The following is a 15,330-nucleotide window of genomic DNA, read 5'->3' as shown; positions in this document are numbered from 1 at the left end:
GTGTTCCTCAGTCCTGGCAGCTCTACTCCAGTCCTGTCAATCACACAATAGGAGGCGTGGCTTACTTCCAGGTCACTGAGCATAAGATGACAGTCACCTTCATGCAGACTAACGGGAAATGTGTTTACCGCACAGAGCTGCCAACACGTATAGTCAGAAGTAATGGAATGCTCTAAAACTGAAGATATGATTACTGATATCTTTGGGCGATGGCATGTTACTATTAAGTGAAATGTGTATATTCATAGTATTTTGTACTGTATGTAATGTAACAAAATATAAACTGTTTTATGTCTTTTGTTGTGCATTGTATTTCATGATGGAGGCCTCAATGTGCAGGATGAATTATAGCTCTACTTGCATACAAGTAAGTAGTAGAGCAATAGTAGAGCCAAGTAGAGCATTGTTAGGTTTGCAACCAAAACATCTGCTCTGCCATTTTCACTAAAAATTGGACCAAATTAATACTTGATTGTCATATTACTGCTTTTATTTGTTCAAGTTTGTATTTACTTTGCTTGCTTTTCAGTCAAAGCACTTCCGTTTTTTAAAGTGCTATATGAATAAAGTGTATTACTAGTAGTAGTAGTAGTAATAGTATCAATATTATTATTATTATTATAGTATTCAAGTGAGTTTACTATAAGTGAGTGACTACAACAAGTTTCTGGAATCAGTGTGGGCGCCCATCTGCCTTGACTAGAGGAGAATAATGGAGGAGAGGAGAGATGAGTGGATAAGAGGGGAGAGAAGAGAGAGAGAGAGACAGAGAGAGACTGTTGTTGTCATAAAAATATAAATATAATGAATAGTGATACATTGAGATGCAATTATATTATTAATTATAACAGTTTATCATCATCATCATAATCATAATATGGTGGTAGTATTAGTAGTGAAATTTGGAGAGAGAGGGAGAGAGATAGAGATATGGAAGCACAAACAATGGACTTTAGTTACATGAAGTAATATGATAAAAAATATGGGGCCACAGGCACAGTTCAGTGCATGTTGGGAGTTGTAGAAGAAAATTGTTGTTGTTTTCTCTATTTCTTTTGATATTTTTATGCACCTTTCAAGTTCCTGCTTTTCTTCATGACATCGATCTTTGTGTTTACTGTATCTACTTTCCCAGGAGGATGGCTTTTGAGACAGCTTTCCTGATTACATGTTGTTATGGCCTGGCTGGCTGAGACCATAACAATAATAATAATAAATGTATTTATACATAAAATGCAGCTAAAATGTATTATCATAGCAACAGGTCTTGAGTTGTTTCTTAAAACTATCAACAGAAGAAGCATGTCTGATGTGTGGTGGGAGTTTGTTCCAAACCTTTGGATAGCATAGCATAGGAAAGCATAGCAAGAGAAAGCTGCTACCCCAAACCTTTTATTGTTTGTTTTGGGGACATTGAGCAAGCCCGCTGTAGACGACCTGAGGGAATGATTCGTAACATATTCCGATAAACAGTCAGAGATGTATGATGGTGCTGTACCATTAAGAGAATTAAAAACAAGTAAAATAATTTTAAAATCAATCCTCAGTGATGCTAGAAGCCAGTGTAAAGACACTAAAATAAAAGTAATATGGAATCTTTTCCTATTTCTCATTAAAACCATGGCTGCTGGATTTTGCAAAAGCTGTAGGCGATCGATGGATTTTTTCGGTAATCCTGAATATAGTGCATTACAGTAGTCCAGGCGAGAAAGTATAAAAGCATGAATCAACTTTTGGCAGTTTCCAAAGTGAGGAACAGTCTTACTCTTGCAATGTTTCTTAAATGATAAAAGGCAATCTTTGTGACATTGTTTATGTGTGGATTAAAATCTAGTCCTGAATAACACCCAGGTTCTTTATTTTTGATTTGTTTTGCTGCTCCAACTTTGCCGATAATCTTTTGTCCTTGAACATTACAAAATTTTCAGTTTTACTTTCACAGGCAATTTATAACTTGGTTTGGCGCATCAGAGTCATCTGGCACTAAATAAGGGAAGACACATGATGGCTCAGATTTTTCTAACAAAAAGTAATTTTCAAAGAACTAAAACAAAAAAGAAATTCAACTGATAAGGCTGACAGGAACTGAATTCCAGACCAAAACAAGATCAAATTAATGCTACAGAAATCAAAACTCATCTGAATGGCAGGATGAGCATGGCTATTATTATATGAGGCAGTGGCCAGCTACCTCTACTTCACTGATGGCCCCCAGCTCCAGCCAAAGCAGGATCTTGCAACACAAGACACACAAGCAAGTATACCTAGGCAAGATGCTGAACCCCAAATTGCCCTTCATTGAAAAAAAAACTGTATTGCTGGTGAAGCACAATATTCCTTGTGTCACAAAAGCAACAAGTGTCAGAACCTGTCTGACTGTCTAATTCAACCTGGCACAACTTTTCTTCTTTCGCACCTGCGGACACCAGGCCGAACTAGGTGGATGGGCTTTCTGTAAAGACGGCTCCTGTCGCGGTTTCAAAGCTCTTCGTGCTTTCTGGCATTTGCTGGAGGCCCGTCAAATTGCAATCTATAATGAAAGGGGAATCAGAAGTTAGTGTAAAGCCCATTATCAATGCCTAGTATATGCTGGCCCCTCATTTCAGCCAAAAAAGCCTCAAACTGTTTGAAAGTTACACCTTTGCGATCATTAGGCCCCCCCGATCAACATTCTTCCCTCTCATACCCATATGTACTCTGTACGGCTATGAAAATGGAGCCCTTAGAAATGGGCTTAATTGATACCAAAGGTCACAAAGGTCACCTGGGCCCTTCTGCGGTTTTGGTGAAAATCGGTAATGCAGGCTCAAAGAGCCCCTTGTGACCAGTGGGTCAAATTTGGGGCTCCTAGGCCCCTGGGAAGGCCCCGAAAGGGATCGTAATTTTCCCAAAAATCTCCAGAACCAAGAGGCTGCGAGCCCTGTTTAGGCCCCTGACCAGCTAGAGGGCTGAAATCCAAGTGACACCTCATGTAACGTTGATAAGAAATTCCCTCAAGCAGTCCAAGTTACCAGATATAATGAAATTCCCTACTGACAGTCCTAACATATCACATTCACAGTGACATGAGGTAACTCTGACCTTTAACTTCGAAGGGAATAAAATCCTTCATCTTTGAGTTTAAGTTAATGTTTTTACCAAGTTTGACGACATTCCCATGAGCTGATCTTTAGATATCAATTTAAGGAAAAATATTTACATACTTTGTGAGAACACTGTGACATTTGGCTACCAAAATGAAATCTAAATTCATGTGAATGTTTGTGGCAAATATGAAAGAATTCCCTGAAGGCATTTTGGATATATATTGCATATACAAGGCAAGAAGTGTGCTTTGTGAGGTGCTAGTGACCTTGCCATTTGATCTTTGATCCTTCATCAATCACATCCAAAAGATGTCCCTACTTTTGGTGTATGTCTGACAATGATAAAGTTTAATCAGGAAGGAGCTCAACACTCCTAATTGCATTTATCACTGCATAAATATTTTGTGATTTATTGCCCTTTTCGATTAACAATTTGGTCAACCATTTGTTCAGTCCTCCACATACATCTTTGCTCATGCAATTATACATACAAAAATGTAACATTTCCATTACAGTGCTAAAAGTGTTAGAGCTGAGCAGGGATCAGTGAGGATGAGGTCATATTTAAAGAGAGAGAATGGGCTGTAATTGGTGGGTGACTGACGAGCACCCATAAACCTATCGGTAGCTGAGTACATGACTCTCTCCTGCATGAACTAACACAATGCTTCATTAGTCACAATTCAAGTTCAGGATTTCTATGATGACATTCTCACTTTAAACTTAATTTAAAGTATCACAAATTAAAGCTGACCTTGAATTATCATCAGTCAGAATCAAATTGTCATATATCAAAAATCATAAACTGGATTTATTTTCATAATTAATTATGGATACAATTACAAGGTATGTTGCAGAAATCTGGAATGGATATCTATATCATTGAGCATTGTACAAGTTACATTGTACAAGTACATGTTCTACTGAATAAGGGATCAGCCACTTGCTATCTGTAATACAAACAGTCATCATCAGGAACATCAGAGATATCATAGTTAATAATCATCCCAAGGTACTTGTAGTTCTCTAAAATGTCTACCACATGTCCCTTGATGATAGTATTCTAAGAGTTTGAGGACTGATGCCTAAAACTCATGTCCTTGGTTTTTGTCACATTTAGTAGTAAAAATGCACAGTCACACCAATACAGATTCACAATCCACAATGGGACCATGGTTGTTCTCATCTGCATGGAGGAAACTGACTGTCACAGAGTCATCAGCAAATTTGAAAAGTAATCTGTTGTCATGCCAGCTGCGGCAGTCATCAGTATACACATTATAGAGGGGAGGTGAAAGGACACAGGAGGAGACCCTGTGGATGATGACAATGTGTCTTACATGCATTACTTTCTGTGTCAGTTGCAGCTCGAGGCATGTATCCAAAATTATCTTTTCCAGGCACTATACTGATACTGTAGTCACTACAAGTTACGCATGTTCCATTTTGCCTGGGGGACATTTTAAACAAACCAGTCTACAACACAATAAAAATCACATGAAAATCAACCTCCCTCCCCATCTTTTCATATTTTTTTACTCCTCAATTTTTTAATGTGGATTTAGAATTTGATACTGAGCATAGCCGTGAAATTTCCCCCCCAAATAGAAATGGTACAAGTTGTCAAATAAATGTTATCTACATAAATCCCCATATATTTCAAAAACCTTCTCAGAACACAGTTAACATCACAGTATATTGTAAGGTATTGTAATGGAAATTTTTACATTTGTGAATGTTTAATTGCATTAGCAGACATGTATGTGGATGACTGACCAAATGGTTCACCAAATTGTTTATCTGAAAGGGCAACCTTAAGGTTTACGATGGTGGCTTAAGAGACTTGAGTTGTATGGCCTCGAGAAACCAAATCTTTATGGCTTCTCATGGTATCTCTGATTGGGATCAAACAACTGGGATCTCACAGGGGGGGTCATCCACAGAACATGTAAACAAATGGCCAGGATGTCTCCTCCACTGAGTGAAACTACAGGAGGGTAATAAATACCTTTGAATGCTTAGTGGGAGGGGGCTGAGAGTTATAAGAACACAGATTCTCCTATGTTCTTTGCTCATTTGTGCATGTCATTCAGGTGATGTGTACTGATGAGTCCATCTGCAGATGCTGAATTAAACTTTCAGAAAGAAGTGTTTGACTTTGTGCTTGTTTCACAGAAATTGCCACCACATTTGGTGTTGTTGGCAGGATCACTCGTGTGAGAGGACACTCTGGATCTCAAGGCTGAAAGGTAAAACTGCGCAGGGAGTCTGGGACTCTGACCTCAACCTCCCTGACAAAAGAGGGTAGAGACGTGAGGGCCTGATGCCTGAGAACCAAAGAGTGCTCTCACTGCTGTGATCCGGCGGACCAAGTAGCACAGAGACACTGTCTTTCTGGGAAGACAAATTCAGAAGGGAAACGATCCTCTCACAGGGTGAGTGACAGACGTGTCTGCATGGCAAGGTTTGGAACCGATGTAGAATCAAGGAAGCTTCGGGTGATCTTGGAGGTCACGGGTGGTCTTGGAGACCACAGAGTTAATATAGAATAAGCCTGTTGATGATCTTGGAGATCACGTAGTTATTAGAATAAACAGGTTGGTGATCTGAGAGGAGGTCACAGAGTTAAGGAGTATTGATATGTACGTGATATAATAATAGAAATATACGGAGTGTTTGATGATTTTAATACACTTGTTATATTGGGTTCTGACGTCGAGCTCATGATTTAACAAACTATGAAATAATATAGTAAATAGAGTTTTGCACTGGAGATGTGACTGGGACTGAAGGACTGAGACCTGAGCCAGGATAATCTCGACACTGCAATGAATCTGCTTTAATAAGAGAGAAAAAAAAGAGAGAGTGAGAGAAGTTCTCAACCGCCAAAGGTAAGTAAAGGTAAGTAAATTTAAGTAAACTTAAGTATATTAGGGGTATAATTGGCTTTTTGAGGGTATTAAGAAAGACTAAATCCTAAAAACAAATTTTTAACAAAAGGAAATTAAAAAGAAAGAACGGATTAAAATAAATTAGGGAATTTCTAAATGTCTTTTCCCATATCAGCATAACTTTGGTCTTCCAAATTTTGTATTTTGTTGAACAAATTGGGAGTTTAAATTGATAAATAAGAGTTGTGTTAAAACTGCTGAGACAACCTACTAGAGAAATGGGTTTAAACATCGGTAAAGGAAAGAAAGATAAGGATAATGCTAATCCACTTCAGCTTTCTTTTCTTAATGTTCAGTATATGTTAATAAGTGATGGTAAGCGTAGAGTTAGAGAGGAAAGAGTTAGAGAGGAACGAGTTAGTGAGGACAAATTAGAAGGAAAAAAGAAATGTAGGGATATTTGTACTGGAGCGTGTGAATTTTGGTTAACTGAAGTGAATATCAGGGACAGTTTACAAAAGGTAGGGATTGAACTAATCTCCAAGTCTCAGTGTGTCCGACTAGACCCTGATCTGGACTCAGCTCCACCGAGAGGACAACCACAGCCAGCAGCGGTGCAGTGTGATGACCAGCAGGACACTCAGCTGCTACCGGTGCAGAGGGCGCAGGCGGCAGCTCCAGCCGTCCCTAACCTCCATCCAGACCTCGAGCTTGTTGCAGCAGAGGAGGTGGACAGGCCTCCATCATGCACCACTCCATATGTGGCAGCACATACTCCATGGCGCACCGGGAAGGAGGCAATTTATGATTTGAATGCAACCCCGCAAGCACCGATGGTGGAGGTGGCTGCAGGAGATGGAAACACTCAGCTGATCTACAGACCATGGACATTCACCAATATGAAAGAACCTACCACTTCATCTCTCCCACAAGTGTTAAGTGGGGGAGCGGTATGCAGTGCAACTGGAACCAGCACTGAACAGCAAAGACTGCTGATGACTGAGATGGGGACTCAGTATTCGAAAGTGGCAAGATCCGTCTCTGCACAGGAGCGGAGAATGGTGAATCCAGCATGGGGTAATGCTGATTATGCAGAAAAACTCTTGAACAGCAAGAAAAAGAAAAAGGCAACGCAGTTGACAGAGGGACTGCGAATGGCACAGCTGGCAGCATATCAAAACCAAGTCTGCGGGCACAAGAAAGGTCATGGAGGGAGAGGAAGGGGATGTGGAAGAACTGACGCTTGTTTCAAATGTGGCAAAATTGGACATTGGATCAGGGATTGCCCTGAGAACCAATACACATAGTGCGATTGAGTAGCGGTGGAGCTGGGGACAGTGAAGGATTCATCTGGTGCAGACGCGGAGACAGAGAGAAAGTTTCAACCTACTCACCAAATTCGTAAGAGCACTGTAACACGCACACCATATGAATTACTGTTAGAACTGATGCATATATGCAAAAACACACAATCAAAGTAAATGGTAAAGACATCACATTTTTGGTAGATTCAGGTGAAAACAGAATCAGTCTCCAAAAATGAATGTTAGAGATGTTTTAAAACAATTGAAGCAACAGGTACGACAGTGCTAGAGAGATACACTGTACCATTGTTTAAAAAAAAAAAATGAGGTTAAGGAAATTTTAAACATTAATTTTTGTTGTCACCACGCTGGCTGATAGATATTATTGGTAGAGATTTCATGTGTTCATTGAGTAATATGCTAATTTTAACATCACAAGGCGTAGATGTAACTAGAGGATTTGATATATGCATATCAATGGAAGATTCTGAACGCTTCCCTCACCTCTGTAAGTAACACTTTCTTGTGAGATGCTGAGGTACTCACCCAGATGTAATTACAGATGTTATCCTAACACAAAGGATGGTAGAGAAGGTTAGAGTAAGTAGTTAAAGAATGTGATAGAGAAAGTTAGATTAAAGATTAACGATAGGTTAGGTTGGTTATACTAGAACAGTAATCACTGTGTTGTCTCAGTAGCTTAGATTGACTCACTGGACAAATTGTTTAAGGTATCAAATTCTGATCTCCATGTTCTATTAAGCAAAGGAGAACAAAAACAATTGGTATTGAAAGTTTTGGAACTTTGGACCAAAAGGGGTTATGGGAAGGGAAAAAACATCTGATCCCAATAATAAAAATAATTTAATCAGAGGTTTAGAGGTAAATCACAAAAGATTTCTGCAGTGATAAATGCAATTAGGACTGTGGAATTTATTATTGTCAGACTGAACACTTTTCAAAAGCTAAGTGACTCAGATACAGTACAGCTGATAAATGCAGATATGAAGCTGTTTGTGGACGACTCAGCATTAAAAGATCCAGCAACTGGTAGAAGCCAAGTGGGTTTTGACGTTACAACTTTGTATGACAAATTTGGCTGAATCACTCATTACATTATTCTGCAGAAGCTGCAGAATTGGTTGCATTGATTGAGAAATGCAAATATGTAAGTGACAGGTGTCAACATATACACTGGTAGCAGGTATGCATTGGGAGTGGTATATGATTTGGCAGATTTTTGGCTAAAGGGAAATTCTCAAACCCATTACCTACCATACATTGGTTGCTGTTCTGATTGATGCTGTGTTGTTATTCAAACTAATTGCGTTCTGCAAATGTGAAGCATTTTTTAAAGACTTTTCAGTTTCACAGGGGAATGTGAGAGCAGAAGCTGCTGCAAAAGCTGCAGCAAAGCACAGTCTGCTTGTCCGAGGCGTTTCTAAATCTGATAGGTCATTAACACCTAATGTATTTGATGGGTCATTAACATTTAAATACAGATTTAAAGGAGCTGCAGATAAGGGCAGCTCAGTTAAAAACAAACAAAAAAACAGTTTGAAGGAAAGTGGATTGTTTGGTGGCTATACATTTTGGTCTGGAACAAATAGGAAATCCTGTTTAGAAAGATATCTGTTTCCTCATAGTTGACACATGGTCAGAACCAAGTGTCAAAGGGGGGATGCCAAATGTAGGAAGAGATACAGATATATTGGTTTACAAAAGAATTGTCAAACTCACAAATGACTCACAAATTATTTTTAAATTTTCATTAGAGTTATATAATTGGTACTATAATAATATACAAAGAGGAATCCAGATTATATAAAGTGAACTGTTTGAGGGATTTTATGGAAGAACAAAGTGAGGGAAAGCAATACTGTCTTGATTTTATTGACATGTGTGTTTCTCCACATTTAAACAGGACTCTTCAGCAGTTGCGAAGGCACTGCTCAGGGAAATGTTTTATTGTGCAACCTGTCCCCTATGCTTTTTGAGATCCACAGATAGGTGAAGGAAGCCCTACCAAAATCCATAGATGGCAGTGAAGGCTGCTGAAAGATCAACTTGGATGTATGCAAGTCATTGCAGGGAGGTTCCTGAGCAAGGAGTGGATTCTTCAGAACACAGCGTGCATTGATGTCAGTGAGTGCACCTCAGCCTTCAACTGCTTTGTGTCCGCGAGCAAGGAGGGGGTGGAAATCTCTAGGACCACACGTCTCCAATCTCACGAAGAGGCGGCACATTGATTAGGGGGTTGGCTAGGGTGACGCTGCTGATAAACGATGACGCCGTCAGACAAAAAGTGACACCTGATGGGACGACTGGGATGCAGTTCGAGGGAAAAGATGTGTTCCCTGTCCTTGCTCACAGTCATCATCGTCCTGCCAACATTGCTATGGCAGGTGAAATCTTGGCAGGAAGAACAACACCAAACTAAACTGAGCATCATAGGCAAAAAAAAAAATGGAAACTCTTGTTTGAACTGACAAAGCCTGAAGTCAATTCATGGTATGCAGCCATGAAGACAACTGCGAGGAAAGATCATCAATGAGAGACCTAACCTCACTTACTTCCATACAGATTGCACTCACTATTATGAAGATATGAGTGTTCCACATTGAAAGTGTCTCCAAAGGATTTGGGGGACTCTTCCCATGGTGGGGAAATGTGCGAACAACACACACAGAATAGATGGGATTGTACTTAGTGGGGGTTGGGTTTTCATTTTTGTTTCTCCCAATATTCAGGGCCTCAGAAATGTGGCTCTGCGAAATAGGATGGCTTTGGACATTATGCTCACCAGCCAAGGAGGTGTTGGTCACATAATCTGATCTGATTGCTGCACATACACATATACATACATACATCTGACAATTTGATGCATATTGTTTTTCATTTAAATTGCCTATTGTTTGAGGAAAAGAACAAGGACACACAGATTCCTGAAGCATGGAATTGGTGGTCATAGTATATTTTAAATGTGAAAAATGTGTCATTGGAATATTTGACATCGATTCAGATTTTTGTTTGTATTTAAGTGTTGTTGGTCTGGTGTATTGATTGTGTACTATTTGTGTACTTTAATCAAGAATGCAATTGGATATGTTAAATTTCCGGGCCCTCATCTAGAATGAAATTCTCAATTTCAAGATGATGCGTTTGTCTAAAAATGATAGTTGTTTAGTGAGCATGAAATGCTCAAAGGGGGGAAATGTAATGGAAATTTTTACATTTGTGAATGTTTAATTGCATTAGCAGACATGTATGTGGATGACTGACCAAATGGTTCACCAAATTGTTTATCTGAAAGGGCAACCTTAAGGTTTACGATGGTGGCTTAAGAGACTTGAGTTGTATGGCCTCGAGAAACCAAATCTTTATGGCTTCTCATGGTATCTCTGATTGGGATCAAACAACTGGGATCTCACAGGGGGGGTCATCCACAGAACATGTAAACAAATGGCCAGGATGTCTCCTCCACTGAGTGAAACTACAGGAGGGTAATAAATACCTTTGAATGCTTAGTGGGAGGGGGCTGAGAGTTATAAGAACACAGATTCTCCTATGTTCTTTGCTCATTTGTGCATGTCATTCAGGTGATGTGTACTGATGAGTCCATCTGCAGATGCTGAATTAAACTTTCAGAAAGAAGTGTTTGACTTTGTGCTTGTTTCACAGAAATTGCCACCACAGTATTACATTTTTTATTACTCACCTTATTGTTGGAACCTCAACCATATTTACTGTCCCTGGCTCAGACTCTCTCTCAAGCATCTACAGTAGGTGTTTTCATTCCCAAAACACAGGCTCTCTTGTGGTTCCAAGAGTCTGTAAGAGTAGAACAGGAGGTAGAGCATTCAGCTACCAGGCAGACAACTTCTGTGCATTTACAGTTAAACTTAAAACATTCCTCCCCCCCCCCCCCCCACAATCCACAATGGGACCATGGTTGTTCTCATCTGCATGGAGGAAACTGACTGTCACAGAGTCATCAGCAAATTTGAAAAGTAATCTGTTGTCATGCCAGCTGCGGCAGTCATCAGTATACACATTATAAAGGGGAGGTGAAAGGACACAGGAGGAGACCCTGTGGATGATGACAATGTGTCTTACATGCATTACTTTCTGTGTCAGTTGCCAGTTGCAGCTCGAGGCATGTATCCAAAATTATCTTTTCCAGGCACTATACTGATACTGTAGTCACTACAAGTTACGCACGTTCCATTTTGCCTGGGGGACATTTAAAACAAACCAGTCTACAACACAATAAAAATCACATGAAAATCAACCTCCCTCCTCATCTTTTCATATTTTTTTCTCCTCAATTTTTTAATGTGGATTTAGAATTTGATACTGAGCATAGCCGTGAAATTGCCCCCCCAAATAGAAATGGTACAAGTTGTCAAATAAATGTTATCTACATAAATCCCCACAGATTTCAAAAACATTCTCAGAACAAAGTTAACATCACAGTATATTGTAAGGTATCACATTTTTTATTACTCACCTTATTGATGGAACCTCAACCATATTTACTGTCCCTGGCTCAGACTCTCTCTCAAGCATCTACAGTAGGTGTTTTCATTCCCAAAACACAGGCTCTCTTGTGGTTCCAAGAGTCTGTAAGAGTAGAACAGGAGGTAGAGCATTCAGCTACCAGGCAGACAACTTCTGTGCATTTACGGTTAAACTTAAAACATTCCTTTTTGATAAAGCCTTGCTGGATCAGGTGAGTCCTGAACCATCCCTTAAGCTGCTATAGGTCTAGACTGCAGGGGAAACTCCCATCATCCACAGAGCACTTCTCCACTTCTCTCTGTCTCTCTGCCCCCCCCCCACCCCACACTCATTTATTTTTTTTAATAAATGTCAAAAACTATGTTATTGACGTGTCTCTTTTCTCCCATAGTCCCTCTCTCTCTTTCTCTCTCTCATTGCAGATACCTCTGACTCAAGAACTGAAGGAGAACAACTATTATTATTATTATTATTAACAACAATGCTTATTATATTAATTGTTGCTGCTATCATTGATAATCAATAACTTCTTTACACTGTTATTGTTTACATTTTAACTAGTAAGAGCTGATACCAGATGATCCAGGCAGATGATCGTCCACACTGTGGGCTGAGTGTCATAAAATTAACAACACATTCATAGCATCTGCAAACAATACTATATAACAACATTCAAGCATACTATCTATATAACAACAGATCTTAACTGTGTTTGTTCTCAAGTGTGGGGTGTTTTATACATTTTTAATAACATTATACGGATCACATTATAGCGTGACATATTTCTGGTTGAGGACAGGAGGAAATTACTGCAGTAAAGTGTGAAAGATGGGTAAAGAAGAGTTGAAGTGGAGTATAAAATGACCGTGGTATTAATGATAAACTAATCACATGAGGGATCGTCTCAGTTGTTCATTTGGAAAAAGGGAAACTGTAATAAAGTTATTGCATTACCTGAAAGGTTTCACAATGTAACTTGATACGAATCCCCTTGCGAGTCTGCTATTGATCCGAAAAGTCTGAATCTGTGAATGTCTTTCACACTTTCCTTCAGTCACTTTCCTCTTGTTAATCGTTCCTGCTTCAGCTCACCGGTCGTAGCCAGAGGTGTGTTCCATCCAGGGCCGAAGGTGATGTTGCTTACTGCGGGGTTAACCCCCTTCACTTCCACCAGCAATTGGAAAACAACACAGGGAGCTCCGCATCATATCAACTCGTTACGCTATGATGTAATCCATATAACGTTATTAAAAATTAAAAAACAAAAAAGATCTTACCAGCCTATACACCTCTCCTACACAGGGGAAGACCACGCCTCCACAACACACACTTTCATCAGAAATGAAACTTATCTCTCTCTCTCTCTCTCACGTGTCTGTGTGTGTCGGGTCAGATCAAGGTGATCAGCGGGACCTTTCATGTGACACCTGCATTTAGAGACGCGGTCTTTCAGTCGCCTGCAAAGACCCCCTCCTTTGCGCTTACCGCTCTGAACGCTGTCTCTGTCCACGCGCACAGTATGGAAGCCCTTGATGGTGGTGTTTTCGTCGGGAACATCCTGGTGCAGCCATGTCTCCGTAAAGCATATTAAACTACACTCAAGATACTCCTTCTGACTTTGGACCAGTGCAGTCAGCTCGTCCATCTTATTCCCCAGCGATCTCACGTTTCCCATGACAATGGAGGGAAGACTCGGCTTATAGCTCTTCTTGATAAGTCTTTGTTGTTTCACAGCCTCCCTTTTCCTCCGTAGATTTTTGCCTTCCTCTGCATCCCCTGTGTGTCCGAATCAAGATTTCAGCCGGAATATCATTGTACGTGGTCACCGAAGGTCGCTCGCTCTCTCCAACTCCACGCAGGGAAAGACCGCGTCTCTAAATGCAGGAGTCACGTGAAAGGTCCCGCTGACCACCTTGATCTGACCCGACGCACACACACACACACACACACAGACACGTGAGAGAGAGATAAGTTTCATTTGTGTGTGTCGTGGAGGCGTTGTCTTTCCCTGTGTGGCAGGAAAAGTGCAAAGGTAAGATCTTGCTTGTTTTTAATAACGTTATACGGCTAGAAGGCAGCAGGGGCAGACAGGGAATTTCTTGAGATTATATCAAAGAATAAAGTGATTGAAGAGAGTAAGGTATTGAGATGAATCGCATATGATTCAGACTTCACACCAAACACAGCAGATAGTAGATTCAGTAGATGGGACGCGGGACCAAAAATATTTTGGGAACTTTTTAAAAAGAAGACCATCAAAAGTTTTCAGGATCTAAAAAATCAGTATGGATTAAACAATCAAGATTTATACAGATATCTACAGATGCGGCATTATATGGAGAAAACTATAAAAAAGTTTAATTCAGATGAGCCTGAGTCAGGAATCATTAAGTTCTTTATCTCAGCATATGATTCAAACTAATCACAAAACTATATAAAGAAGTGGAAAGATTAAAGGGTAACAATATGACATTTATAAAAGAAAAGGGGGGAAAAGAGGCTGGGTGGCAGTTAGATAGATAGATAGATAGATTACTTAATCATCCCCGGAGGGAAATTAAGTTGTCATAGCAGCTCGTATATCAGAACACAACAAAACACAATACAATAGAACAAAACAAAACATTGAGGTAAAAATGAACAAAAACAGAAACACAAGATGAATAGGCAGACAAGTAGTGCAGTGGCAATATGATGGTAATAGTAATGATGATATGATGGTAATGTTATTGTTAGACAGTATATAAGAATAGTAGTACAGTATATATATATATATATATATATATATATATATATAGTATACAATATAACATAATATATATTTATATAGATAGTACTTATACCAATATAATAGCAGTATATAGTAATAATGGCAGCAACAGTATATATAATAATAATAGTAATAGTAGTAGTAATAATATAATAATAATAACATGTACACATGTATAAATATGTGTATATAGACTTATATATACGAAGAATATACAGAGAATATACAGAGTATGATATAATATGATATGATATATAGTATATAGTAGGGTATAAATATAAGTACTTGACTATACAATATACTATCAGTGTAAGAATATGTAGACTGGGTGTGCAAAAGACAATATTATTGTATAAAATGGTCTGTAATATCAAAATGGTTTAATTAACACATATCACAGAAGTAAATGTTCCAGTATATGGGGCGTAGTGTAGTACAGGGTACATGGTGCAAGGGTGACAGGTATGTTAGTTCAGTTCTGTGATGGTGGCTCTGACAGAGGTAGATGAGTTATAGAGTCTTATTGCGGTTGGAATGAACGATTTCCTGTATCGCTCCTTAGAGCAGCGGGGTTGGATGAGCCTGTGGCTGAAGCTGCTCTTTAGCTTGTCCAGTGTTTTGTGGAGGGGGTGAGAGGGATTGTCCATGATTGCCAGCAGTTTTGCCAGCATCCTGTTCTCCACCACCTCCTCCATGGTGACAAGCTTAGAGCCAACCACAGACTCTGCTTTCCTTATGATTTTGTTCAGTCTGTTGGC

General features: G+C 39.5%; 3 long non-coding RNA genes across 3 annotated transcripts in view; 1 reads left to right on the top strand and 2 right to left on the bottom strand.

Annotated features, from left to right (window-relative positions):
• The window catches only part of LOC138413651 (uncharacterized), a 65,810-nt gene extending 63,278 nt beyond the window's left edge, over positions 1–2,532 (bottom strand). Inside the window, exon 1 of the long non-coding RNA XR_011246059.1 lies at positions 2,417–2,532. This is a non-coding gene — a long non-coding RNA (uncharacterized lncRNA). The remainder of the gene's footprint in view (positions 1–2,416) is intronic.
• LOC138413649 (uncharacterized) overlaps positions 1–15,330 on the top strand; it is a 57,789-nt gene that overhangs the window by 14,251 nt on the left and 28,208 nt on the right. The window lies entirely within an intron of this gene.
• The window catches only part of LOC138413648 (uncharacterized), a 58,574-nt gene continuing 52,966 nt past the window's right edge, over positions 9,723–15,330 (bottom strand). The window contains exons 2-3 of the long non-coding RNA XR_011246056.1: positions 11,792–11,904; positions 9,723–11,112 (exon numbers count right to left, since the gene is read on the bottom strand). This is a non-coding gene — a long non-coding RNA (uncharacterized lncRNA). The remainder of the gene's footprint in view (positions 11,113–11,791; positions 11,905–15,330) is intronic.

Source organism: Paralichthys olivaceus, chromosome 14 (assembly GCF_024713975.1).
Source record: "Paralichthys olivaceus isolate ysfri-2021 chromosome 14, ASM2471397v2, whole genome shotgun sequence".
In the NCBI taxonomy this organism is placed as follows: Eukaryota; Metazoa; Chordata; class Actinopteri; order Pleuronectiformes; family Paralichthyidae; genus Paralichthys; species Paralichthys olivaceus.
Note: the sequence above shows the minus strand (reverse complement) of the source record. Positions and strands in the feature narration are given on the sequence as shown.